The following is a 25,594-nucleotide window of genomic DNA, read 5'->3' as shown; positions in this document are numbered from 1 at the left end:
CACACACGTATGTGCACGCGGTACACAAGCACATGTTCGTGTGGGATGGGCCAGAAGCTGTTGCCCAGTGTCGTTTGAATTGGTAATAAGAGGCTTAGCATGAGCGGCCACTTGCCTCAGCAGAGCTGGGTCCGATCCGCCTGAATGGAGGACCCTACAGAACTGGAGCACATCTGTCCCACGCCTGCTCCTCCCCTCCCCCCACACAGCTGCACACGTAGTTGAGCTCTGACGTTATGGGGAGTGAGACAGTGATATCTACCATGTTCCACCCACCGGATTTTGACTCACCAGCCTCCCACATGTTAGTCAAGAGCGCACACGTTGACATCTGGAATAAAACCGACAAGTGTAAACACACCTTGTAAAACATCAGTGTGTTGTGAGGTTTTTTTACATGCTACATGCCGAAGGGCAGCCGTGTGGTGCACGAGTGGAACATGAGGCTGTGCTGTGGGATGGAACAATGAACAATCCCACATGCCACATTCTAATGGATGCGTGTTCACCTTCCGTGCTGTTTCATCTCAAGCCCTAAACTGTGTCTCTGTCCCATGAACGTTCTCCTGTTGGTATTCTGAATTTTAAAAAAAAGAAAGAAAAAGAATCAAAATAAAAAATATAACAATTGAATTTAATGTAGAAATCAATTTGCCTCAAAAATTACACATGAAACATTTCCATAAAGTGTCATTCATTTTCCTGCAAGTATTCTTTATAAATGTTCCTTTTTTTTTGCTTGCACATTACCAATCTTTGTCATGATCGCCATGATAAATCACGTTCTGCCTGTGTTGCCGCCATGGTGTATCGCTGAAAATACTACAATACCCATAAGCCTCAGCTGTGGTTGCTTCGAGGAGACTGAATAATGTCTTGACATCAGGGTGGTACACAGACCAGAGCAGCTTTTACTGAGGGGGATTTTATTATTTGACTTCGCTCATCTTTATTCTCCCCACTAGATTTGATTGTTTCTTGGTTTTCACGGTATGAATCGTGATGTAGCAGTAAATTTGCCTGACTTCAGTTCAAGTAAAACCTGATCCAGACGCTGGCAGCGGCTATCTTAACCATCTGCTATTGAGATTGATAGTGATATGGACGAGCGAGCTGCGGTGGAGCCGCCAGGTGTGGCTTCATCAATCAAATCAAAGAGGCCGAACAGACGTGCCTCATGAACCAAATGGCTGCTTCTGTTGATGATGTCACAGCAGCATTTTAACGTTTCATCTGTCACACTAGGGCATGTCAATCATGGCCTCCACAGCTCTTAATGGCCTGCTTGTATCTGCGGTGTGTCTCCTACATGACCAGGTCTCAGTGTGTGTGCGCGCACGTGCACATGATCGAGAGTCTTCTGATGTATTTCGACTCAGTTTGTTCCTGCGGGACCATCTATCATGTCACCTGGCTCCCAGTGGTGAGGAAACAACATACAAATCTCCCGCCTCCCTGTAGGATGCAGTAATGGGCTAACTGTCCAAAAATCCAGGATTTATGGGGTGTAAAACATCTCTGGGGCTCTACAGCAAATCACTTTTGCCAGTGTTGGGCAGAGAAGTTACAAGGACTGCAACAGCTGCATTTCTTATTTGTTTCTTTTGTGCTGAAAGCATTTGAATGTTTCGTCAACTATGACTGTGGGAAGTGAAGGTCCTGGATTATTGATCAGGCCAGCTCGAACCTCCCAAGGCTACTGACCTCCATCTAAAATCATCCGGACCACTTCTGCTGCTGTGGAACCATGATGATTTGAGTCTGTTGTTTTCTATACCAGCACTTTACACTATAGGCCAGTGGTGGTGGGGAAAAACTATGTTAATACATAATAGTTGTAAAATATCATGCAATTACTGAGGTAATAAGAGGTAAATAGCCTATATTTTTAGTAAATTTGGTACATTAGATATGGAATGGAATGTAAGAGGGAAACAACGGGCCAGAAGCAAAGAGTGACGACAGTGAAGCAGATTCAAAGACGGCACCAGAAGAGTTCTAGAGACATGTAACAATATGATGAGCTGCTAACAGCACAATGATCCTATCAGCAAAATACTTGGATCAAACATGAGATGGTAATATGGAACATAAATGTAATTTTGACAATGTTTCCCTGGCATTATTGGCTAATCTTCTAGCTGTGATGCTAATAATGCTGACAGTTTTGTGTCATGAATCGATGACATCTTCCTCATACAAAAGTGTTGTCAAACTGATTACATGGAACTTTCCACCCTCAGTGAGCGAAGCCGAATCAGAAAGCAACCAAGGCAGGTGTTACATATTGTGGGTAACCGCGATGCTACCAGGTTAGCTTCAAGCTACCAGGTTAGCATCCAAATGTGAATGTGATCACACCATTGTCGGAATCTATTCTAGGTTCATTTTTTAAAAGGGTATGAAAAAAAACTGCGACATCCTGTGTGTGACACAGTGACGTGATGAGAGCCTTCCCTGTTTCCTCCACAGCCATTCGATAAAAACAATGATTTCTAAAAAAGACAAAAAGAAAGACAACAGCTTCACCACAGAGGTTTGCCTGTAAGTCAAAAATCCTGTAAAAAGACTTTGTTTCAATAGGGAGGATACAAACAGTGTAAAGTACAACTGTCCTCAAAATTGCAGTAACACCCTGCAATGATAGTAACCTGCTTTCCTGAGCTTCCATGCAACAGTAAACACACACTTTATCCTGGGTAAAATACTAAACACTCACCACTAAAAGCTACGGTGGTTGATTATACGCTTACTCCTTCTCAGTCTTCTAGCTGAGCTCGTTTCTTTATTTTTCTTTCCCTTTTTCAGTTTTCAAGCAGACTTACCCTATCAAATGAACACTACCAAATGACACCTTTTAAACTCAGGCATTGTGTTTTCTCCTCACTCATTTCAACAAAAGGTTTTTGTTTTTTTTATAGAAGAAGTGAATTTCTGACATATTGTTGTTGCCATGAGAACCCAACAGCAGAATGGGGAGATGTGCACAGCTCAGACCCTCTGGAGAGGCTGCACCTCCTCCTCTGCGACTGTGAACATTGTCAAAGGCAGAAAAATGAAGGACATCTTGGGATTTTATTCGCCAAACAGTGATGTTCCAACAACATCAGCCCCCCTTACGCTCCTGGTCTTAGCTACATTAGCCGCCTTAGCAGCCAGAGAAGGCTGCAGCATCGAGCTGACATCACCCATGTTGCTGCAGGACATGTCAACAGGCGCGTGCATCCAGAATCCAGAGACAACACATGAACAGTAGATGCACTGGACTGCTTAACATTCACAGCTGGCTTGTCTGTGTCCAACATGGTGGCCAGGAAATAACCAATTCTGCAGCTCACCAGTACGCTAGAGTGTTTCAGAACACGTTTGAGGTAATAAACACACAAAGAACCTGCTGCATTTAATGTTCTTTGTGTGTTCTGTCTTGATTGAACTGCAACGTTCTGTCTGAAACATTTAATAATTTGTCAGAACGTAACATGTCGTTTTTTTAACCTTTTCCTCAGGGGAAGGTCCACCGCTCTCTTTTCCAGGACTCCATCAACCACTTAATCATACCATCATTTTTATAGCCTGTTCTGTCATAATGTTTATGGTTCTACTGACTATCCTATCATTCTGTCACATTATCAACTACTCAGTCATTCTATCACTCCAACATCACATGAATATTGGCTCACTAACCCCTTCGTAGGGATGAATGCTTTTTTATCTTGTTATACGAGTCTGTTCAGTTCTCTCTGTCTGGTCCCTCTTATGCTGCTGTGCTTTTCATTCCTGTTCCTGCTCTTTTCTTCCGAACTCTTGTTTTTTTCTCTTTTTTTTGTGTCTTTTCTGTATGTTTTTCCTCTCCATTCATGCATGTATGCATCACTTCCTCTTTCAGAGCAGCAGCTTCAACCCTGGCATGTTCCTGGTGTGCAGGCTCATGTTAGTCAGGTGTAAATCCTCCACTTTAACAACAGCAGCAAAAGAAAACCTGCCCTAAAAACAAAAGATAGATACTTTTACCAAAGTACCTGCTGCTCCGTGACTTCCACTCATATTCTGTGAGTTATTTTTCTCACTCACTTGCATCGATTCAGAAGTGTGTGAGTGCAACATGTGTGTGACTAATACATCCTCATCCTTGGCGAGGCCTCGCCAGGAGCACAGCAACCCACAGAGATTTAGCAGGAAGACATAAAAGGAGCTCTCCACACTCCAAAATGTAGCGGAGCTCCTTCAGAGGGTGTGAGATGCAGCCAAGACGAACCGCCGATAGTTTTAGTGTTTACCGGAAGCACTGGGCCGGCAGGAGGAGGGCCTCTGTGTGCTGTGCTACTGGTGAGATGGTAAATATGGTAGCTTTTATTTTCTACATTCTTTTGTTTTTCATGAAATCAATTTCCAGAGGATCATTAAAGAGTTTGACGATGATGTCACAATCATAGTGCAAAAACCCTGAAGCTTTACCGCGATTATGTGTGACGTATGATCAGTAAAACACACAAAAAAATGAAATTCCACTTCTTGCCATAAATGAGAGGATCTTATAGTGCTTACACAGTTTTAAGTCATTTTTCATCATTTGTTTGAATTAATCTCAAGCACTTAATTTTCTATCAAAGATTGTGGCAAAATAGAGAATACCTGGAAACTAAATGGTGGATAATGAGTGACTAAAAGAGTCACAACACGATCCGTAGGATTTCGTGGAACGGAGACAGAAATGACGAGCCAGTGTTTTCTTTGGTGGCGTTTGTGAGTTACAATCTGTCCGTGTGCTTGTGTGTCTGTGTTTACAGCTAAAACATTTGATGAATGCTTCAGAGCCAAAGATGAGGTTGTGTAAGTTTTGTTGAGCATAATTCATTTTATCGGAACAATCACAGTGCACATTCGTACTTCGGCTCATCAGGACAAGTGCACATCTGTTTGCCGATAGGTGCGTTGTTAAATTCACATGTGACAGGTGGGTCAGGTGGTTCCCGTCATGTGATGCAGGAGTAGGAAGTCGTAAACTGAAGCCTATAATTAGTTGGTGAGGTGTAATTGAAACGTGCTGCCATGTTCATGTTCCATAAAGATAAAATGTTATTAATCCCAGATTATTAAAGGGGGAGATTTCATAAAAGGGAAATATTAAATTGAATTCAAGTGGTGCAGTGCCTTGTTGTTTAAACCCACTTCTACTTGCAGCCATCGGTGAGTCGGTGGATGTTGGATGGTTGCTGCAGTCTTAAATCAGCACGAAGCGTTTCCTCCTGTGGGCGCTCATCTCTCAGGTACACAGGCTCCGCTCAGAGATGCTTCACCCTGTTGGATTACAGGGTGAATAAATCAAAGCACAAATGTTTTAAAGTACGTGTCGCGATCCTCCTGCAGCAGAAACAAGGAGTGTTGCATCCCATTTACACGGACTGGCAGCCTCGTGACTACAAGTTTGAATTTTAAAAGGATCAAGCGAAACGATCAGGCCGACCTCAACCCAGGTTGGTGAGCGCGGGTCGTCTGGACCAGAACCCTGGACGCATTGTGGCAGATCAGTTCGATGGAATGAACGTCTACATGGAGTTTGACTTCCATGGAGGCAGAGGTGTGCTGCGCTCTCTGACTGCCCTGTAGTTTAAATTTGTTGGCATGTCAGTTGTGATCTAATGATCTAAGTTGTTCTTCTTAACTTGATCTATTTTTGCCTCTGTAAAACACACAGACACACACACACACACACACACACACACACACACACACACACACACATCTTAGAGGGGCACTTTCAGTGCTAGCAGCAAATGCTGTGGGACATCTAAGCAGCTTAAATAAAAACTGACAGGACAGAGGAAACCTTCCAGGGGAAACAGAATTTAACTTTAATATTCTGAAATGTATTTTGAGCAGTCAAGTGTTTCTTTTGCAGAAACTCTGGTTTCTCCAACTTCCTGAATCTATCATTTAAATAGCAGTGAGCTGAGGTGCAGGCTCTCCTGGCTGTGAAAGGGAATAGGAGATGCGGCCCTGATTGGTTGAAGAAGTGGATTTCAAAAGAGCTTGTGTCCTTTTATAGCTACAGTTTGTACTCAGACGATCACTTTATTCCTCTTCCCAGAACCAAGAGTGCTGGAAGTGCAACTGGAACATTTCCAACGATGCAAAAAAAAGACAGCGAGATGAGAGGGAACACATAAAATTCTAACTCGCTGGCCTGTCCAGAGCTGCTGGTCAGGAGCTGCCCACAGCTGTTGAGGGAGGGCTGGATGGACATAGCCAGATGTGGAGAGTATCACAGTACTTTTATTCAAGTACTGTGCTTCAGTTCAAAGCCGAGGAGTCTGTACTTTACTTGAGTATGGATATTTTAGGTGACTGCACTTGCACTCCTCTACATCAATCTCACTCCAGACAGTTACTCGCTTCCTTGAAGGGAAAGATTTTGCTCCTAAAATGCTGCAAAGCCTGATGGAGATGACGTCGTCCCATCTTTGAAGTCTCACCGAGGAAGACATTACGTCTGTATTGATTGAACACACACACACACACACACACACACACCATGTACAATGTGTACTTTTACCTCTGATACTTATGAAAGTATCAAATTCTTTTCTACTTTTTCTTGAATAGAATTTTGGATGGAGAATTTTACTGTTACCAGAGTACTATTTTATCTGAGTATTTCTACTTTTATTTGCGTAAAGAGACCCTGTCGGCACTAGGACCGCGCGAATGAGGCTCTGGCGCAGATTTAATTGATTGCTCCTGCCTTTAATGACAATTCTCAGCCGGCGGAGAGCGGCGGCGACTGACTCGTGTGAGTAACTAAATCCAAGTTACTGTCTTACTCTCAGGTTCTGAAGTAAAAGTAGTCAAGTGTGACGTGATGAAGGTTTATAAGTTCGAAACAGTTGAGCTCGGTTGCGGTGTCCAGCTGTTAACCAGCGTTTGTCCCTCACCAGCCGTTGGTGAGCTAACTAGCTGTTGGTAAGGTAACCTGCCGTTGGTGAGCTAACCAGCTGTTGGTAAGGTAACCTGCCGTTGGTGAGCTAACCAGCTGTTGGTAAGGTAACCAGCCGTTGGTAAAGTAACCTGCCGTTGGTGAGCTAACCAGCCGTTGGTAAGGTAACCTGCCGTTGGTGAGCTAACCAGCCGTTGGTAAGGTAACCTGCCGTTGGTGAGCTAACCAGCCGTTGGTAAGGTAACCAGCTGTTGGTAAGGTAACCTGCCGTTGGTGAGCTAACCAGCTGTTGGTAAGGTAACCTGCCGTTGGTGAGCTAACTAGCTGTTGGTATGGTAACCTGCCGTTGGTGAGCTAACCAGCTGTTGGTAAGGTAACCTGCCGTTGGTGAGCTAACCAGCTGTTGGTAAGGTAACCTGCCGTTGGTGAGCTAACCAGCTGTTGGTAAGGTAACCTGCCGTTGGTGAGCTAACTAGCTGTTGGTAAGGTAACCTGCCGTTGGTGAGCTAACCAGCTGTTGGTAAGGTAACCTGCCGTTGGTGAGCTAACTAGCTGTTGTCGGTAGGCAGGTGGTGGCTGGTGAATTAGTTTCCCATCGTGGTTCGTTCGTTTGCCTCCTTGTGTCCAGGAAGCAGAGGAGGAGGAGGCGGAGGCGCGACGAGAGGACAGGACAGGACAGGTGAGTTCAACACTTCAGGTGCAGCAGCTGGAAATGCTCCTGGATGTTGTTAGCCAGGTACACATCTGTTGATTGTGTGGGATACTTGGAAAAACTTGAGGTTTTGTTTTTTCAATTTTGATCACTTCTTTGTTTGCGTGGTAAATCGGCGCCATGTCTTGAGCTCGTTTGTCCTGCTGAGAATGATTGTGATTGGTGGCTTGGCCGTGCACGCAGAACCTGCACGTCAGTAACACCCAGCAAACTCTGGAGGAGACCGGAAGAGCATCAAGCAGCTGCTAAATTGGAGCGTGACTTGTTGAGCTCATTCATGACTCTGACATCCTGTCTCCTGAGCTACTCATGATGGCATGCTTAAACAGTGCAGCTGTGTGTGTGTGTGTGTGTGTGTGTGTGTGTGTGTGTGTTGCTCTAGAATTCATTGTTGTAGAAATGTTGTGTCCTATGAGCTGGCGTGGTGATTGTGATTGTACGCGTGAGGGAACATGAATCGAGGAGGACGGCCAACTGTCAGGATTGTGAGACCTCAGGTGACTGGAGCACACGTCTCCGTTGAGCTGTACTAATAGTGCCCCCCCACCGCTGAAAGCAAAGCCACACCCGGTGTAGCGGTGCTGGTGCCTTTCCAACATGACTCAGGCCGGGTAAAGAAACGCGAGATGAGGGGGGAGATGTAAGAGTCTGAGTCGTGGGCCCGTCCACAGCTGCTGGTGATGAGCTATCCCATGGCTGCTTAGCGAGCTGAACGAAGCCCGGCCAACATTGTCAAGAGGGTGAGCGGGGTTTGTTTCAATGGATGATTAAACAGCTCTCCCAACTTGTTCTCTGGCCCTCTCCAGCCTTCTACACCACCTGACAGTTCCTCAAGGTCAAGTCCTTCCTCCACACTCCTCTCCACCACCCCCATCCCCTCTGACTAACACTCACTCCCCTCCTATATTCTCACTTGCCTTCTTCCTTTTCACCTTTTTTACTGTTTGAATTCTTCCTCTGTCGAAAAATTCTGTTCTATTCTCTCTCCCTTTGCACACTTGAGACTTCACAGGCTTTCATTTTCTGATTTTCCATGTTTTTCCCATCGTGGTTCGTTCAGCACTCCCTCCCTCGGATGGGCATTCAGTCTGCGAATTAATTAGTATAATCATTACACTGTCTTTCTCACTCCTCGCAGATGTTATCAGTTCATTAAATATGGGCATTACCAGTTGTTATCGCTACCATCAGAGTGCTTCAGGCGAGGCAAACTCCACCCACCAGCAGAGTAGAAGCTGCATATCATTATCATTGATAAACCACTTCTCCATTCATGACCACATCTGGAAATACGTTACCTGGATGAGATTAGCGTTTTAACGGTTGTCAACATGGCCTCGTCCAAGAAATCTGGAGAATCAAAGCTCCCTATCAGGCTAAATCCCCTGCTCAGCTCCTGTTGATCGGCACACGATAAGTGTAAAGTGCCTCTTGTGTTTAACACAGCTTTGTTTAAAACTGACGAAAGAAATCCCTGCCGTCCAACAAGTGTTTTCCTCTTGTTCATGCAGCTGAATGTGTGAGCCTCGCTGGATGATGCATGTGCAGAGTTTGTGAATGGAAGGTGACAGTCTGATTCACAAACTCTGCACATGCATCATCCAGCGAGGCTCATGTGAAATGAAATTAGTTGTATATTCATGTAATATGGAATTTTAACTGTTGCATTTTAACAGGAATGTGGATAGAACATTCCATAAGAAGCTCATCAGACATCTTGATGGAAATATTGTCTTATAAGGTCAATGTCAGGTCACTGCTGTCCGTGTGAACAGCAGTGTCAGACACGCACGACTGTATGAAGATTATTCCTGTGCACCTTTTTTTTTAAATATGTGTGGAGATCCTCATGCTGAAGTGTCCCTTTGTTTTTGAAATTCCGGCTTAAGAGCGATGATGGTTGACGCTTGTTTCATGTAGAACAAAACCAGTCAGCAGGCTGCTGAGGACCAGACGCCAGGCTTGTGTCTGTGGATGTTGATGGTGCTGAATGTACGCTGACTGTTGTGTCAGTCCTCTGCCGTTAGCGAAGCCGCTGCTGTGAGCTCGGCAACATTTAGGGAACTGTCCAGAGTTCTGAAACTCTACTGCAGCTGCGGTGCAGCCCTCCGTATTGAGGCAGCCCTCCTTGTTGGCTGCCGACGTCTCAGTGCATGTTTCAGCTGAAATAGAAGTAATGATGCGGGAGAGCTGACTGCCCAGTGTGGTGCTGAACTTTAGCTCCTCTGCAGCTGGCCGATTTAGGGCTGTGCAGAAGCTGTAAACACAGCAGCGTGCAGGAAAAGACACAATGAGTACGTAAACCAACCAACAACTTGACAACGCAAGTTGCCGGGGGTGGGGTGGGGTGGTATGTTGATGCGTATCCTTTCAAATGATTTCATAATTGGAAGCTTTTCTTTTTTTTTCTTTTCTTTTTTTTTTTAACCTGTCCTGTTCAGCAGCTGGGGCATGCAGCTTCCGTGTTCCTGGTACCTTGTTGTACTGAAGCAGTTTTACTCTGCAAAGGAGGAATCTGATGAACTCCTCCTATTGCCATTTATGCTTAATTTTATTAGGAATGGTGTTGGTTCATTGATAAAGCTACCGGACTGAGGCTCAGGAGTGGATGGGAAGAGAGAACTGGGACAGGATAGGGAAGACAAGGGGGGGGGGGGACAAAAACAACAACAACAATAGCAGACAGAAACAAAAACCAAACAAACAACAACCAGGCCACCAGAGCACCCAGAAACCCCCAGGACACAGGGAGCCCCAGGCCACCCCTATCCCCCAGGAAACAGCCACAGGCCCAACCCATGCCAGGACCCGTAGGAAAGCATAGGAGCAGCAACCCACAGAGAGACGGGGCAGAGAGGACCCTGATCCCGTCGGGCACCCCCCTCACAGCATGAGCAGAGCCCAGGGGCATAGGGCCCCTCTGGCCCGAGACCCAACCAGAGCCCCCCAAGAGGTCCGCCAGTGGCGAGGCCGACACCCACCCACATCCCACACCTGGGGCAACCACAGCCCACCACAACGACCAGGCCCACCACCCCCGTACAGAGCTACACCCCCCCAACCCTCGACCCCCATCCCCTTCACCCATCCCCTGTTCTCCCCCTCCCCCCAGAGCAGGCGGGCTTCAGGCTATAGGGCACCACCAGCCAGCCCGCCTGCCGGGGTGAGCCGAAGGCACGCACGCCCAGGACCGCCACCCCCGGATAAAACAATCATACTTTCATCTTCTTCCATACAGGGGCTGAGTACTCTATAGATGCTGATACGGTCCAGGGCACCTCAGACTTAGTGAAACCGCCAACAAGCGATCCACCGCACAACAGCAAGGCCCGTGACCAACCCCAGCCCAACCACCACACCGGAAGGAGGACCTCCCCCCCCAAGAGCACCAGACAAGCCCCCAGGCCTGCAATGGTGCAGTCAGCAAAGGAGGCAGCACTGGACCCACTCCCCGCCCCAGCTGCCCCCCCATCCCAACATGGGTGCGTGGGAATGTAGATGTGATGATGTGGATGACTAGAATGTAGTTAAAATTGGGGGAGGCACCCAGGGCATGGGAGCCCCGGCGGTTGCAGACAGCAGAGTCTCCCAGTACGTCCTCACGCACTCTCCCAAGCCCTAAATGTCTATGATGTGATTTAAAATTGGGGAGTCCAGCCCCTCAAGGCCTAGTGTCACATGAGATGTGATGTGATGGGACAGAGAGGCGATGAGAGGGCTGAGGAATGGGCCAGACCTGCAGGGGGCCAACTTCCAGACTGGCTCCAGTCTGTGCAGAAGCTGTAAACACAGCAGCGTGCAGGAAAAGACACAGTGAGTATGTAAAAACAACCAACAACTTGACAACGTATGTTGCCGGGGTTGGGGTTGGGTGGTATGTTGATGCGTATCCTTTCAAATGATTTCATAATTGGAAGTATTTCTGCTGGCTAGAGTTGCATTTTGGGGAATGTTTATTGCACTTCTCTGTCAGCTCTATAAGATGGATTTGATATCAGTCTTTTTGTGTTCACCGCAGACCTGATGTTTGAAAGCCGACCTCAACCACTTATTAATTGTAGAAAAACGTTCACATGTCAGTCAGGATGTTCATCTCGTTCTCCCAGAACGACCTTCTGGATCCAATCTGCTTTCATGGCCGACTCTACGCTTTCTTTACTCTGAGTCCCAGCTCACTGCAGAGACTTCATCTTCTTCCCCTGTCCTTGTCCTCATCGACTTCTCTGCTACTTGTGATACAGTCAGTTGCCACCCAGTCCCATACTCTATCTCATCTGAGCCAGGAATCACTAGGCCTTCACACTCCTGGGGATCCCCAGGGCTCTGTCATGGGGCCCATGCCTTTTCTCTCTCCACTGAATCACTCAACCGTGTGATCTCTTAATGGTTTCTCCTATCACTCTGCTCTCCCTCTCTACCCTCTAACACTGTACAGTACACAGGTTTTTTTTATTGCTTATTGCTTCACTTACATTTGACAAGAAACCAAAAGTCAAACACTAAATTTACATTAGGCAGCGTTTGTCTTGAATTGGGATGGTAACTCTTGTTCAGCTGAGTGAGTATGTTGTATGTACAACATTTGCTTCTCTTTATTAATACAAATACAATTAACTTTCCTTGACTATTGATTGGTAAAGCAAATGTACATTATACAGTAAAATATAAAAATGACAACCAATTTAGCATAATCAGGCATGGAATTAATTGCGTTATTGCCATTTCCTTGTAGGCAAAAAATGAAGTTTGGTTCCAGAAGCTGCAGTTACAAGCATGAAGGGAAGTCCTTGTCTTTGAATCTGAGCAGGGTTCATAATCATCACTTGCAGTTACATCAGGCTCTACATTGCAATTCCTCACCACTCTTCTGTTTAATTTATTATTTCTAACTTTGCAAAATATGATGTAAAAGCCTTGCATTTCCACAAGCTCCTCTTTGCCAATATGCTTACAGTCATGAGACTTTATATTGCTTCACTGGTCACGATCTTAACATTTTAATTATGAATTTTCACTTCTTTCCTTCAGGGTGATGGGGATTTAACAGCATAATTCATGTCACAATATACAAGGAGCTGAAATGGTTATTTGTGATGTTAAGTAGCTGGGTTGACCACTGACATTCCCTTTGATAAGTGTGACTTGACAACCATAAAAGGCTTTATGAAGCCTCTTTTTCATTATTGAATCTTGTGTCTGACTCCAGTGTTTTACCACTAAAGCTTTTACAAGAAAGGACTGTAAAAGACTGAGCAGCATGGTACTTGGATATTTGGATTCACTCTTAGCAAATATTTAAGAGAACTGAAACTTCTTGACAGTCTTCATTCTTTGATTGACTTAGATGGGAATTCTCACACCCTCAACCAGTTTGAGTCTATAACGTGAACGTAAGCCCACCCACGTAAGTACATGTGCATGTATTTCATCCCAATCAAAAGTCACGATTATCCCCTGCCAGTCTGAACCAGCTCAGCGCGTTCACTTATTTGATTTGATTAAAGGCCCCTTGCCTACTCAATAATACTTGTCACGTCCCTCTCAGCATAGGTGTGACCAATTAGAGAGGATTGACACTTTTATCCGCAATTCCTGCGAGAAGAGCTGTCATAAATACAGCTAAGTCCTACCAGTGCAGGGTGTTTATCTTTCCTCTGAGGGGGAGACAGATAGTGCTTGCATGCCGGGCTAACCAGAAAATTTGGATTTGCTGCCTGGTGGCTGGTACTGATCCTGGCTTCAGCTCAGAGAAAATGACTGTTTAATTTGTTCAGTGTTGCAGGTAATTTCTCTCATTCACTCTGGGCAGCCTGGTCCCAAAGTGGCTGCAGGCAAATCGATAAGGCTTAAGAATATGAGAGCCTAAAACAATTGGGCTCTGCAGTGCAGGGAGCAAGTGAAGCTACAGTGGTTACAGTCAGACTGGAAAGGAGAGGAGAGGCTTTGGTTCTGTTTACAACAAGAAGGAGGTTTGTTGGGGAGAGTGCATCACAGAGGACTGGTCAGGAGTGAATCAGAGGAGGTTGTCCAGTGGCTAAACATAGAGTTCAGCTGTGGATTTTGTGTGTGTGTGTGTGTGTGTGTGTGTGTGTGTGTGTGTGTGTGTGTTTCCGTGTTTATGTTGTGTGCAAAACCCCTTGCCTACATGGGGAAAGACAGACTCAACCAAGCGTCCGACTCCTGAAAGCATTCAGCTGTTTACCCTCATAGTTAGATTTTACTCTTCCCAGGCCTCCAGTGGAAGAACCGAGGAGGAGAGAGGAGTTGCGGGAGCGAGGGAGGCTGGTTCTGAGCCATTGACATGCTGGTGAAATATTGATGAAGTTGCAAAGTGGTGTTTCGCTAATAGCCATCCTTTAGCATTTGCTGACAGGCCATTATGAGGCATTTTTCGACTTTTCTCATTGGCTGATTTCTGTTCTGTCTTCCATCTATTTTTCCTTCTTACTTAACAACTACTCGTGCAGTAATTATCAACAACAGCTGGTACGCTGTTTTCTGACTGGGCAGTTTTGTGCCAGAAATGTATCAGCATTATTACAATAACTCTAATTTAACGGTTGAATAAAGTTAAATATAAATGTCAATACATGCAAACTTTTATCCATCAAGATGCATTTATATACAGCTAATTTGATTTTGCCAAACATGCTGCGTGAGTAACATTTACAGGGGTAAACATTGTTGTCCAGTCAAGTGTGACCTCATTTACCTGTGCACAGGAAACCGAGGACAAATTCAAATTGTGGGTGTAGGGAGTGTCCATCGACGTGGGGCTGGTGGTTCTGTGTGTTCCTCCAGCCGTTTCTGTTTATGGGTTGCTTGATCAGAGTGTGTTCTGGTTGCTGCACGAGCGCCTCTTCTCATCAGTTTTATTGAGGGGGGGCTGGTGGAATAGCAGGATCCTCCCAAGTGCTGTTTCCCAGGTAAAACTCCTCAGGTGAGAAGGTGCTTCAATCGTACCATGAAGTCCCATCAGAGCTTTGTCAGTATTTTTGCATTGTGCAGTCAAACTCAAACTGTGCAGCTCTCACCTAGTCAAGTGTTGTTGACTCCCTTGACTTTTTCACAAAAGGAAAGATGTTGTTAAAAAGAAGGCTGAGGAACATTTCTGCAAGAGTTTATTCCAAACATTTTCGAGGGAATCGGAGACTTGGGGGCTTAAATGTGGGAGTGTGTCTGCATGTTAACGGGAATTTGAGTGAGTTGTTCCTTGAGCAACCCCTGTAAACTCCTCAATGAACATGTCATCTTGACAGTCAGATGATTGCAGTCCATATGAATGTGAAGCACTTTTTATAATGAATGTTTTGCAGATATGAGCAGCATTAATGCTTCCTCATGTTGTTATGGAGCTTGGCCTTGCCATTACATCTACATACAAGGCACGAGTGCCACTGCAAGTTAGTTCCATATAAGTGCTTCTACAAGAGGCGAGGTTGGTGCTTGTTACAGTGCAGTGCAGTAGAACATTCTGTAATATAAAGGAAATCAATGCAGCCTGTCTTGATTCCCTCCAATACAGCAAAGCAGCGCAAAACAATTCAAAACCACAAAGTAGGAAACTACAACCTGTGAAGCCAGCATAGCCTTCCCTAGTTAGAACAAAAATAATTACTTTATAGTGGAATTAGTGTTTATTACAAGCTGTCCTGGGAGACCCAACAAGCAATTACAAATCAGTAAATAATAATTAGTCTGGCAGCTAGGTTGAGAGGCTGTCTGTAGAGGCAGAAGACTCACAATATACTAACATCACCCTGAACATGCAAACATTTTTATTAGCAGCTTAAAGACTGTTGCTTTTATCATTCTGTCCCTCCCTGATGTAAAACTCAAAATCTGCCTAAACGACCACGTGGGGTGTGTGTGTGTGTTTGTGTGTTTTATGTATCATACAAAATCATAAAGGTGTACAAAAAGTTAGTAAAACTCTGTTTTATTTGTGTATTTATGTGTGCTGTTGCAGGATCTTGTTGATGCCCACTAAGGCGCTTGTTTCTTGGAGTACTTCTACTGGTCTGTCAGACATTACTGCATGTTTTGGATGATAATGATGGATCATATTTCATGCTTTAATCGTGTCAAGCGCAATCAATTTCTAAGCGTGGACCAGCGGGTTAAAGGTGCTCACTGTGAAGGCTCAAAGCGTAGATGTACACAAAATCAAGGCAAACTTCACTAATTTAAGTAAGCCATTGTAGAGACGAGCTATAGGTTGCACGGGTCATAATGTGTGGTCAGTGGAACCGAGGAGTCTCTGTAAATCACACACTGCAGTCATTAACAGCAAAGCTTAGAGGTTCCAGTCTCTGGGGTTTAAACTGCTGCACACCTGCTGCCTAATCAATGAAGATGTTTTTTTTCATACATTGTTATGTTTTGAGTTGGTCGGCTGCCATTTTAATGATGCTTACACTGTGCTAGCATTTAGGCAGTAAGTTCTCATGAAGCCTTTAGAACATTGTAAATTCCTTTTTTATTTTTAGTGGAAAATGCTTTCATATACAATGGGTTTGACAACGCTGGGGGACTGGAATACAAATAAATACTTAACAATGGCTGAAAGTGTCTCGGCGTGCTGCCAGACACACGGTCGTAACTGCCCCGTGTTTTTGAGAGAGAGAGATTTGGTTTTGTTGAGTGAAGCAAAGCTAAATGTGCCCCCATCATGCTGTTAAAATCACCCCAATTCCCCAATGTCTTTTTTTTTTTTTTTTTGTTACCTTAAAAATGCCCACAAATTTCCTGACCATCCTCCGTTATTCATTATATGATTCTGTTATATGGAAAAATCCTGACTTTATGATGAGAACAGCCTGATGTTGGCCAAACTGGACGTCACAGGACCCCCCCCCCCCCCAAAAAATTGCTTGCTCCCCTGACATGCCCAGACTTCACATGCACAAAGTTGCGATGGCCCAATTATTGCTGCTTGTAACCTTAATTTTGAGTTATACTTGCATAGATGTTTACTACAATGGCGTTTCAGCTCCTGTTCAGCTGCACGTCTTGAGAGCATGTTGTTCCCCTGTGCTTCACTCGACATGTCACAGCTAGTTTGAAAAACAATCAACTGGAGCTGGACGCCTGGAGAAATCCAGCCTTGTTTATTTCATCTTTGTTCCATATTTGTCATGTTTTCTCTGGTCTGGTGCTAACCCCAACCACAGCTGGCAAAAAACACTGTGACCCATTTTAGTTTGCCTCAGAAAAATTGTATTTCCCCAGATGCATACAGTAGCAGATGTAGTGTGCTGTTGGAGTTGGCTGAGTGTGGGCGAGAAAGAGGTCTTGGTCCCTGGGTCATGTGGGGATTTTAATGTGAAAAGGTCAGGAAAGTCTTTGGCTCACTTGATTGAGTGAAATCGCCTTTCAGCCAAGCGAAAAGAGTTGCATAGGCTGAGTTTAGCTCCGGTCCCCTTTGGTATTGGAAATGAATGAATTGTAAATAATTCTTCAGATCCATTCGTTCTGAACAGGTCTGTAATTAGCTTGCTAATTTAGGGTTTTTGTGTGTTTGACGGCTGAACCATGACCTTTGCAGACTGCAAGCATAAGACTAATTACAGCTGATGTCCAGAGCCACGCGAACTGGCCGTAAACACAGAGATGACGGCTCCTGTTTCTATGGCAGCGCCACTACTAGGTGGGGCAAGATGTTTTGGAGAGGGGAGTTAATGGCTGTAATGATTTTCTAGCATTCATTCACAACACGTGATTACGTGTAAACTCTCTTTTGGGCAATAAAAACATGTTTGTAACTGACCTCATTGCATATGAATTTGTGGGAATTACCATTGCAGGATGTAAAAATTGGGGAGGAGATGAAATGAGCTGGGCCAAAGGAATTTAAAAAAATAACTCTCAGGCTTTGCCCCGGTAAGACTAAATTAAGGGCTAAAGAATTCTATTATTTGAAGGAACAAATTTGTAGATAAGAAGATTTCAAGAATGAGTCCCTCTGGTCCCACCCTCCATCCATCCATACTCAGTTGTTCCACTTTTGACATTGTTCTGGTCTGGTACAGACCCAGATGACAATATAGCACTCGGCAATAACGTTGTGACCCAGTTTAGCGGTAAGTTTCTCAGAAAAAATTGTATTCACATCAGTAACCAGCATGCATGGTTGTATTTCGGAGTGATAATTTCACAGATTGTTTTCATCACTGTGTTTCATTCCCACTTAAGCTGAAAATAATCAGAGCATGCTGTTCCCCCTGCGCTTCACTCTTCTTGTCACAGCTGGTTAAAAACAATCAACTGGAGCTGGATGCCTTGAGACAACCAGCCTTGTTTAATTCATCCTTGTTCCACTTCTGTCACTCTGTTCTGGTCTGGTAGTGACCCTCCATTACCACAACCGGCCACTTGACAATATCACAAGGTTTTCTCAAAATCCTTAGACCCTTCCCCATACCAGGGATCAGTTTTCTCTCATTAGCCCTGATAGAATATCCTGAATAGCATGAATATCATAAATATCCAACTTCCTCACCCTGTCATTGGCAGTGATGAGTAACCGCCGGCGTGTTCTGTAATGTAGACTCGTCTTGGTCCTACCTCCTCCAAAAGCCAGCAGGGTCTCCTATCAGCTATAGAAGCTGGCACACTGGTGTATTTTAATGTGAGACATCTGAAGCAGACATCTAAAGTGTGAGGCCAGCCTCCCCAAGGAGGCTCCAGAGGAGGCTCAGTAAATGGAGGGGAAATATTATAAGTTATCATACAATATGTCGAGCAGCATAAACGTATGTGATTTAAGAGGATGTGTACAGTAGTTCTGGGGGATTCTTTCTGTTTACTTTCCAAGAGTCTGAAACTAATAAATAAACTGGGAAAGTTAGTTTTTATTTATGTGGTGCCTTCTGAAGTTATGTAGAATAAAATGGACTGGCTTGGGTTAAAAATCTGTCTTTTTTTTCATGTGCGACTCACACAATGATCCTGCGGATGAAGCTGTGCACGAGGGCACTTTATTCCAAAGTCTATCAAAGGGGAGGCCCGATGCGTAGGACTTTGAAAAATCCCTGTTATGAGGCTTAACCGTTCACTCACATCCATCATGACCTCCCTGACACCCATGATGACATCACTACTATGACATAGTTTACTACTAGTAAATCACTGCAGATATATCCCTGGCTCATAGATGAGCATGCCAACACCATGTCTAAACCTGCTGTAGGGCTAACAGGCAGCTAACATATGATTGCACATGCTAAGCTGAAAAGGAGAAAGCTTAAGCTAAAGCTTAGTCACATCTGTGTTGATTGATAATATGAGAGGCTACGGCCTTTTGACCTGGCTTCATATTACTGGTGGTGTTCTTGAATACCAACCAGCTGAGTGATGGATGGCTTTTAAAAAAAGGAAAGTGAGCGCTAGTTTACCATATGCTTTGCACCAACATAACATCGGAAAGGTCAGTGTTTTCAGTGGATTCAAACGGCGGAGTGAAGCAAAAAAGGTCAGTAGAAAGCAAATCCAGGCGTAAGCCGATGGGCTGTAAAAAGGATCTGTCAGAGAAAGCCTGAAAAGCAGGACTTTGGGGGGTGAAGGAGCAAAAGTGAGTTTAGATTTAAAAGTCTGACACAACCCATTATTATTACATGAGGAGAGGAGGAGGAAGACGAAGAAGAAACTTTGGATAAGCCTGTAATGAAGATTGAGTTTGAAGTGTGGTGTGTGTGTGCATGCTTGTTGTTTTATGTATAATGACAAGTCCTAATTCCACATCAAGTCAGGCTGAAATTCCCTGTCAAGCAAGGTGCACACCACCTAAAGCAGTCCACAATGAAGTACACACACTCCTATACTGCACGATGCACCCACATCTCAGCATGAATCACAGGTTCTACCATCCAAACCATCTTTCCCCTCCAACTCGTCTCTTCTTCACTCATGGTGCTGCATCATGTGGCGTGAGGCAGGTGGTTACTGCGCTGCCACGTGCAGCCAAAAGGATTTTATTTTCTATTCCATGACTGTTAACTTTACTCATCTGTTGTTGGAGGAGGAGGAGGTGGGGAGAGCGGCGGAGGAGGTAATGCATAGCAGTTATGAAAATGAAGAGGTGGAGGAGAGACGAAATGACGAAAAATGCGAGGATGTAAAGAAAGTGGAGGCGGAGGAGGAGAGAGAATGTCGTGCAAGACATGTTTATTAAGGTCATCTGTGTCTTCATCTCCACTGGCCTCCTCCTCTCCTCTCCCTGCCCCCCTCCTATTGTTCATCCACTAGCCAGAGCAGCACGTTGCCTTTTCCAGTCTACTTCTGATGACTCGGATGGGAATGGCTGGCCATGAAAGTTTAAATACTCTGAATGGCTCAATAATTTAATAATTACCTCTTAACGGATGGACAGCAAGAACCTCCTCTGCCTGGCCTCCTCAGTTTTTCTTATCAGGAGCAAAACAGAGCTGTAAGTTGGAAAGATGGGGAGAGGTCATTAAAAATTGAGATGACACGTGTGCAGTGTGAGAGTTGGAGTCTGTTTACAGTGTTGTGAACCTGGCCCGGGACGTCAGTCAGGGTTGGGGAAGCTGTGAAAGCCTTTTCAATGACGTCATCTTCCATGTTGTGCAACAGTCATGATTTTTTTATTCGTTAGAACGACCAGCATTGTTCATGAGCTTTAGATCATTTTATTAATGACATTTTAAAAGTAACAGGATAAAATCTTTGATTCTTCTATGTTATGACTGCATTAGCAGTTTCCTCAAGGGAATGAAATTTACTCCAAGATATGAGTTCTTTTTCAGGTATGACTGCCCGTCAATCTAGAAAATTAAAAGCTCAGTCGCGTTAATTCTCTGAATGGATTTGTTTTACTTATGACGAGTGATGTTACCACATCAGTACGGGATTAGTAATTTAAAGCTCTTATAGATAATATCTAAATATTTTGAATGCACTGGTATCTGATCAGGAAGGAAAAACAGGGACCAGAAGACGTCTGTTAATCCTCAGCAGCACCATCACTCAGTTGAACCAAGACAAAAGTGAGGCTGCACAACTCTAGGACACAGAATATCCATTTTTCATGCCTGGAGTTTCATATTTATGCATCAAATAAACAACATATTAACATTTCTAAAAACAGAATGCAAAATGAAAAAAAAATTGGATTCAAAATAATTAACAGGCAGCAATGTTTCATACACTGTTTGAACTAAAATCCGACTCTCCAAAACCTACCCAGGAGTAACAGCCCTCACCAGCGGGGAGAGATGCAACCCCCCCAGGACCACGACTGCTGTGTGCCATCTGTCTGAGGTGATCCCCCACTGTCCTTGCGTGAAGAATTATGAAGTGTGTGTGTGTTTACAGCATTCCATTGAGGTTTCTCTTCACTTTTTTTCCTACTGGAAATGCAATTTGCCTTTCTACAAACGTCCCAAACATTTAGGGGTAATACTTGTTTTAAGCAGCAATTTAAAGTTTGTTGTGCTTTTTATAGTTGAGTTCCACCAACTGAAGTTTAGGAAAGGCATGACAACCTGCAGCTGTACCTGAAGTTTGTTGGTTGTGCGCTAATAGTGGATTCATCTGATGCTCATGCTGCTCGCAAGCCTTCTGCCTCACTTTTGTGTCGACTTAATGTCAAGTGTGTGGCAAGTGTAACGGCTATAAAACAGTTTGAAAAGGCTAACAATTCAATAAGCATTCAGGAGAAGTTGGTGCTAATGGAGCTGTGACAACGGAGTCTTTGTGCCATCTGATAAGGGCTAAAATGTCACCCAAACTGCATGGGATGCAGCCTTCAGGAATCTAAGTGTTACAGATTCTGGGAAAGGAGAGAGCGACCATGACCATGAATTTCAGAGTGAGTTAGTTAATGGGACAAGGTGATGGTGTGAGTCACGCTTCACAAATCTCCAAACTGAGGAGGAGTAGACCTGGGTCTGCCCCACCCCCTTCAGTGTTTCTCTCCACGGGCTGCAAAGGCCCGAGGGTTCCAATCATAATCACTGATCAGACATGCAGAGCATGAACACCTGGCATTACCTCTCAACGTGATTCACTCTGGGATCGTTTCTCATCCCACGGTAGTACACGACTAGCGTGCCGGCCTTCAGATAAAATGTAGTGCAGGTTTGTAGTGTGTGTGTTTGACCGTGTCTGTGTGTTGTAAGCCCCATGGTTTTCAGGTGGTAAATCTCTTCTGGGTCTACTGATGTACATCCTCTCCCTGCTTCAACAACAGTATACACATAGCCTGGCTGGCTGGATGGCTGCGTCAGCAAAAGAAACACAAACGAGTTGACACATGATGGAGCACACACCTCCATCAACTCTGTAACTGCCAAGATGTCGCATACTGGGGTTTTCACCCAGTAGTCGACTATCAAACCCACCTGATAAGGCTAAAGGATGTTGTTTCAACATGGTGCAGTAGCCTTATAAAGACATACAAGGAATCCACAGCGGATGATGGAGTAGTGCCTTTGCTGAAAATAGCTTAGCATGTTGTATCATTTATGTAATACTGTTAAAGAGTAGGGTCTGACTTCTAGGAAGAGAGATGGGGGAGTAGAACACTGCAGGGAAGAGGTTGTTTTTTGATGGGTTATCTTTTTTAGGCCGAAGCAGAAGGTGGTATCGCCGTGATGGGATTGTTGTTAAGTATTAACAATAATCAGCTCCAGAAAGATAATTTCCACAAATCAACCCGACTTTCATGATGTTTGAAGCAGTCTTTCGTAATACAAAGCTCTCATGACTGATCTATGAACAAACGCCTCCCAAATGCATTACTTGGATGTCCCAACTAAGCTTGGTGCTTCTTTGGCATGATGACTTTTAAACTCTGTTGTCTAGTTTTGTCACGTGTCAGTAACTGGTAATGTTAAGAACTGGGCCGTTCAACACTGCTAACGTTTTTCTGGGTGTTGGGACTCATTCCTGCGCTGTTCTACATAAATAAATGAAAGCAGAGGTCCAAGGAAGTGAGCCACAAGCGCTGCTATCCAAAACATGGCATAACCAGAACAACCCAGTGACTCATGCTGGGTTATTTGTTCATTTGTTTAAAAAAAAAAGAAGAAGAAAATGAACGTGAGCTAAGTTACTAAGGGACAGCCTGACTGAGTGAGCCATGGCCACACACCATGTTACATCTACATTACCTCATGTCAAATAAGCAGAATGCTGTTGTGTTCAGACCATTTTTGTTTAAGCCGATGACATCGCGGCTCATTGGTTAACATTACTGTGGTGAATTATTTAGTACTTTCCAGCTGACGCACCCGGTTTGTAATGGAATCCCTACTGGGCAAGTGCTTTCATTGGCAAAGTTGAGTTTTGTCATCATGAGTGCTTGACGAAGAGGTCGTTGCTTTGATGGCAGCTCCCATCACCTCGCTCATGTCATGCGTGATGGAGGGACCCGGTGTGCTTCTGGCCTTGGTGTGTTTTTGTGAGTGTATATAGACAAGTGTCACTGGTGTGCCCTTTGCTGTGATCAACACATGCTAATCCATCTTTGTGTTTCTCTGGTCCTCGCTCCTATAGTCAGGACTTTGTCCTCGCTCCTATAGTCAGGACTTGGTCCTCGCTCCTATAGTCAGGACTTGGTCCTCGCTCCTATAGTCAGGACTTGGTCTCACTAACTGCCTTGAAGCATTGAATGCACGTTTATTATTTACTGTGTCATTGTTTGGTTTGGCTGAGGAAGACTAAAAAATCACCAATAATGAGAAATATCTTAATCAATGACAGTTTCATGTTCAAATGTCATGATGAGCAGATGTTCATTTCCTAGTAAAAGGAATTTTTTTGTTTTGTTTCAAAATCGGTGATGAAGAGGATTAATGAGGTGTACTTGTCCTCATTTGTATTATGTGGCAGAAGCTGTGACTACAAATTGGAATTGGAATAGAAGTCCCTGTTTGTTTGAGTAATGGCTAATTTCATGTCCACATCAAGAAACATCAACAAAAGCCTGAGGCAATCAATTTCAGTTTGATGGTGTTAGTTTCCCAAGCTAAGTGGTGAAATGTGCTTGGATTGAGAATTTGTGCTTCCTAACGGGCTGCAGGTGGCGCCCCCACGGCAGACGGTTAGTCTGATAGTACTGAAGATGACCAAGTGGTTGCATTATAATGTTTTGATATGATGAGAATAATTCTTTACAAGTGCGACCTGCAAATTTGCCCTGCTGCTGTTCTCGATAGAAACACGTGGCGCGTTCCTCCTCCCCTTCATGGTCTTGTAAAACCCGATGAATCATGGCTGAGTCGTAAAAGTAGTAAAAAAAATGGGGTCAGCTGGGAGGGCGTGGCTAGCTTGTGACTGACAATTTGCTACAACAGCAACCTGCCCCCCCCCCCTCAAAATGGCTGCAAAAACCCAAGATGGTGAAAAGAATTCCACACAGGAGGCATCAGAACAGGAGTCCAGTGTGTGAGGTCACGGTGGCCACATTCAGAATTTATTGCTTTTGCTCATGTCTTTCCCAGGAGAAAGTTGGTGTTGATTTTGTCTGGACTTGTTTTCAATCTTGCTTAATTTGCAGTTTTATTTCTGAGCCCCTCCTCTTCCCCTCATCCTACTCCATCTCTCTGTCTCCCTTCCACACAGTGCCAAACTGCACATTTTTAACATCTGCCTCTTCGCCATCTCCTGTCTAATTAGTGTTGTTTTTGACAACTTCAGCTCTTTCCATATTAATGTGTTAAGCCTTCCGCCATCTTCCTCTTTTCCATTCTGCACTCCTGCTTGAATCTTCCACCCATTGTCCCCTCATCTATCATCTTTATTTCATGTTGCTTCTCCCATCTCCTCTGTTTTACCTCTTGATAACCTCATCTCCTTCACCTCCCTTCTCTCACCCGCAGACCTTGCACCATCCATTTCAAGCTAGCATGGCTCACAGTGCCTCTCATCTCTGAGTGTGAATGCTAAAGAGTCATGCAGGCAGCGAGGGCTGAGGGAGCGGGAAGGAGAGAGACGGTTGTGAGAGATGAATCGAAGGGATCAGGGGCTTGACTGACAAGGAAATGGTAATAAATGGCTCTCACGCCAACTGATGAAGGAATGCATGGGGCTGGGAATAGAACCAATCAAGACAACATTGACATGACATGCACTTCCGTGTGTTCTCCCCTGATGTGACCCACTTCAGTATACTTGGTATCCAAGCTGTGCTGAAATATCAAAACTTGCTCTCTTACACTTGCAACCTGCACCTTGTGTTGAGGTGCATATATTCTGCAAGCATGCATGTGTTTGTAGCACATTCACAGCAGTGCAGCAGTGATGGATGGAGTCCTATGCTGCACCAGCAGGGCCATTAGTCAGCCAGAGAGCAGGGGCCACCACCTGGGTGCAGTGCAGCCCACGAGGGGTTGAAGGCCAGGACACACACTTCTCAATGTAGGCGTTATACGGGCTCCTGTAAATACCCGTGTGTCTTGGTGTGTGCAGCCTTGTGTTTGTTCGAAGGATGTGCTTTTGATCTCTCAGCATGTGAAAGTGTTGGTGTGCTCTGTGTTGTGCTGTGGCCTGACTTTCATCCTTCCTCTGGGAGAGCGTGCATCCATCAGCCAGTACAGAGGAAGCATGCATCACACGCTTAACGGAAAATGGGCGAGGTGGGACATTGATCACAGTAGGTTTGACATTAAATTTGTAGTTGCAGTTACATGTTTTCATGCTCTGGACCCCCAAGTTCAACCCATTTGAAGTGGTTTTGCTCTGTAGCAGTCCTCGCTTTTTGTGCAGATTCTGGGTGAAGAAGCAGTGTGATGCCTTTCACAAGCATCACTGACCCGACCCTCAAAAGTACCAATTAATGACACTTCAGAATTTAATGATGCTGTGCAAATCCGCTGATCGTCACCCTAGAAATTACCTTTCTGAAGCCACTTTAAGAGATTGCACAATATTGCTGGAAAAGTAGCCCCACCATTATGCCACTTTGCTCATTTCCACAGAACCAA

General features: G+C 44.6%; 1 protein-coding gene and 1 long non-coding RNA gene across 4 annotated transcripts in view; both read left to right on the top strand.

Annotated features, from left to right (window-relative positions):
• Nucleotides 1–25,594, top strand: part of nrg3a (neuregulin 3a) — a 302,381-nt gene that overhangs the window by 27,929 nt on the left and 248,858 nt on the right. The gene's annotated exons all lie outside the window — the stretch shown is intronic.
• LOC147247113 (uncharacterized) overlaps nt 7,469–25,594 on the top strand; it is a 117,119-nt gene continuing 98,993 nt past the window's right edge. Inside the window, exon 1 of the long non-coding RNA XR_015109428.1 lies at nt 7,469–7,613. This is a non-coding gene — a long non-coding RNA (uncharacterized LOC147247113). The remainder of the gene's footprint in view (nt 7,614–25,594) is intronic.

This window comes from Aulostomus chinensis, chromosome 16, assembly GCF_037954235.1.
Source record: "Aulostomus chinensis isolate RoL2024-O1b breed Wild chromosome 16, RoL_Achi_v1.0, whole genome shotgun sequence".
NCBI classification, from domain to species: Eukaryota; Metazoa; Chordata; class Actinopteri; order Syngnathiformes; family Aulostomidae; genus Aulostomus; species Aulostomus chinensis.
The sequence above is the reverse complement of the archived record's forward strand: the minus strand, read 5'-3'. Positions and strand labels throughout refer to the sequence as shown.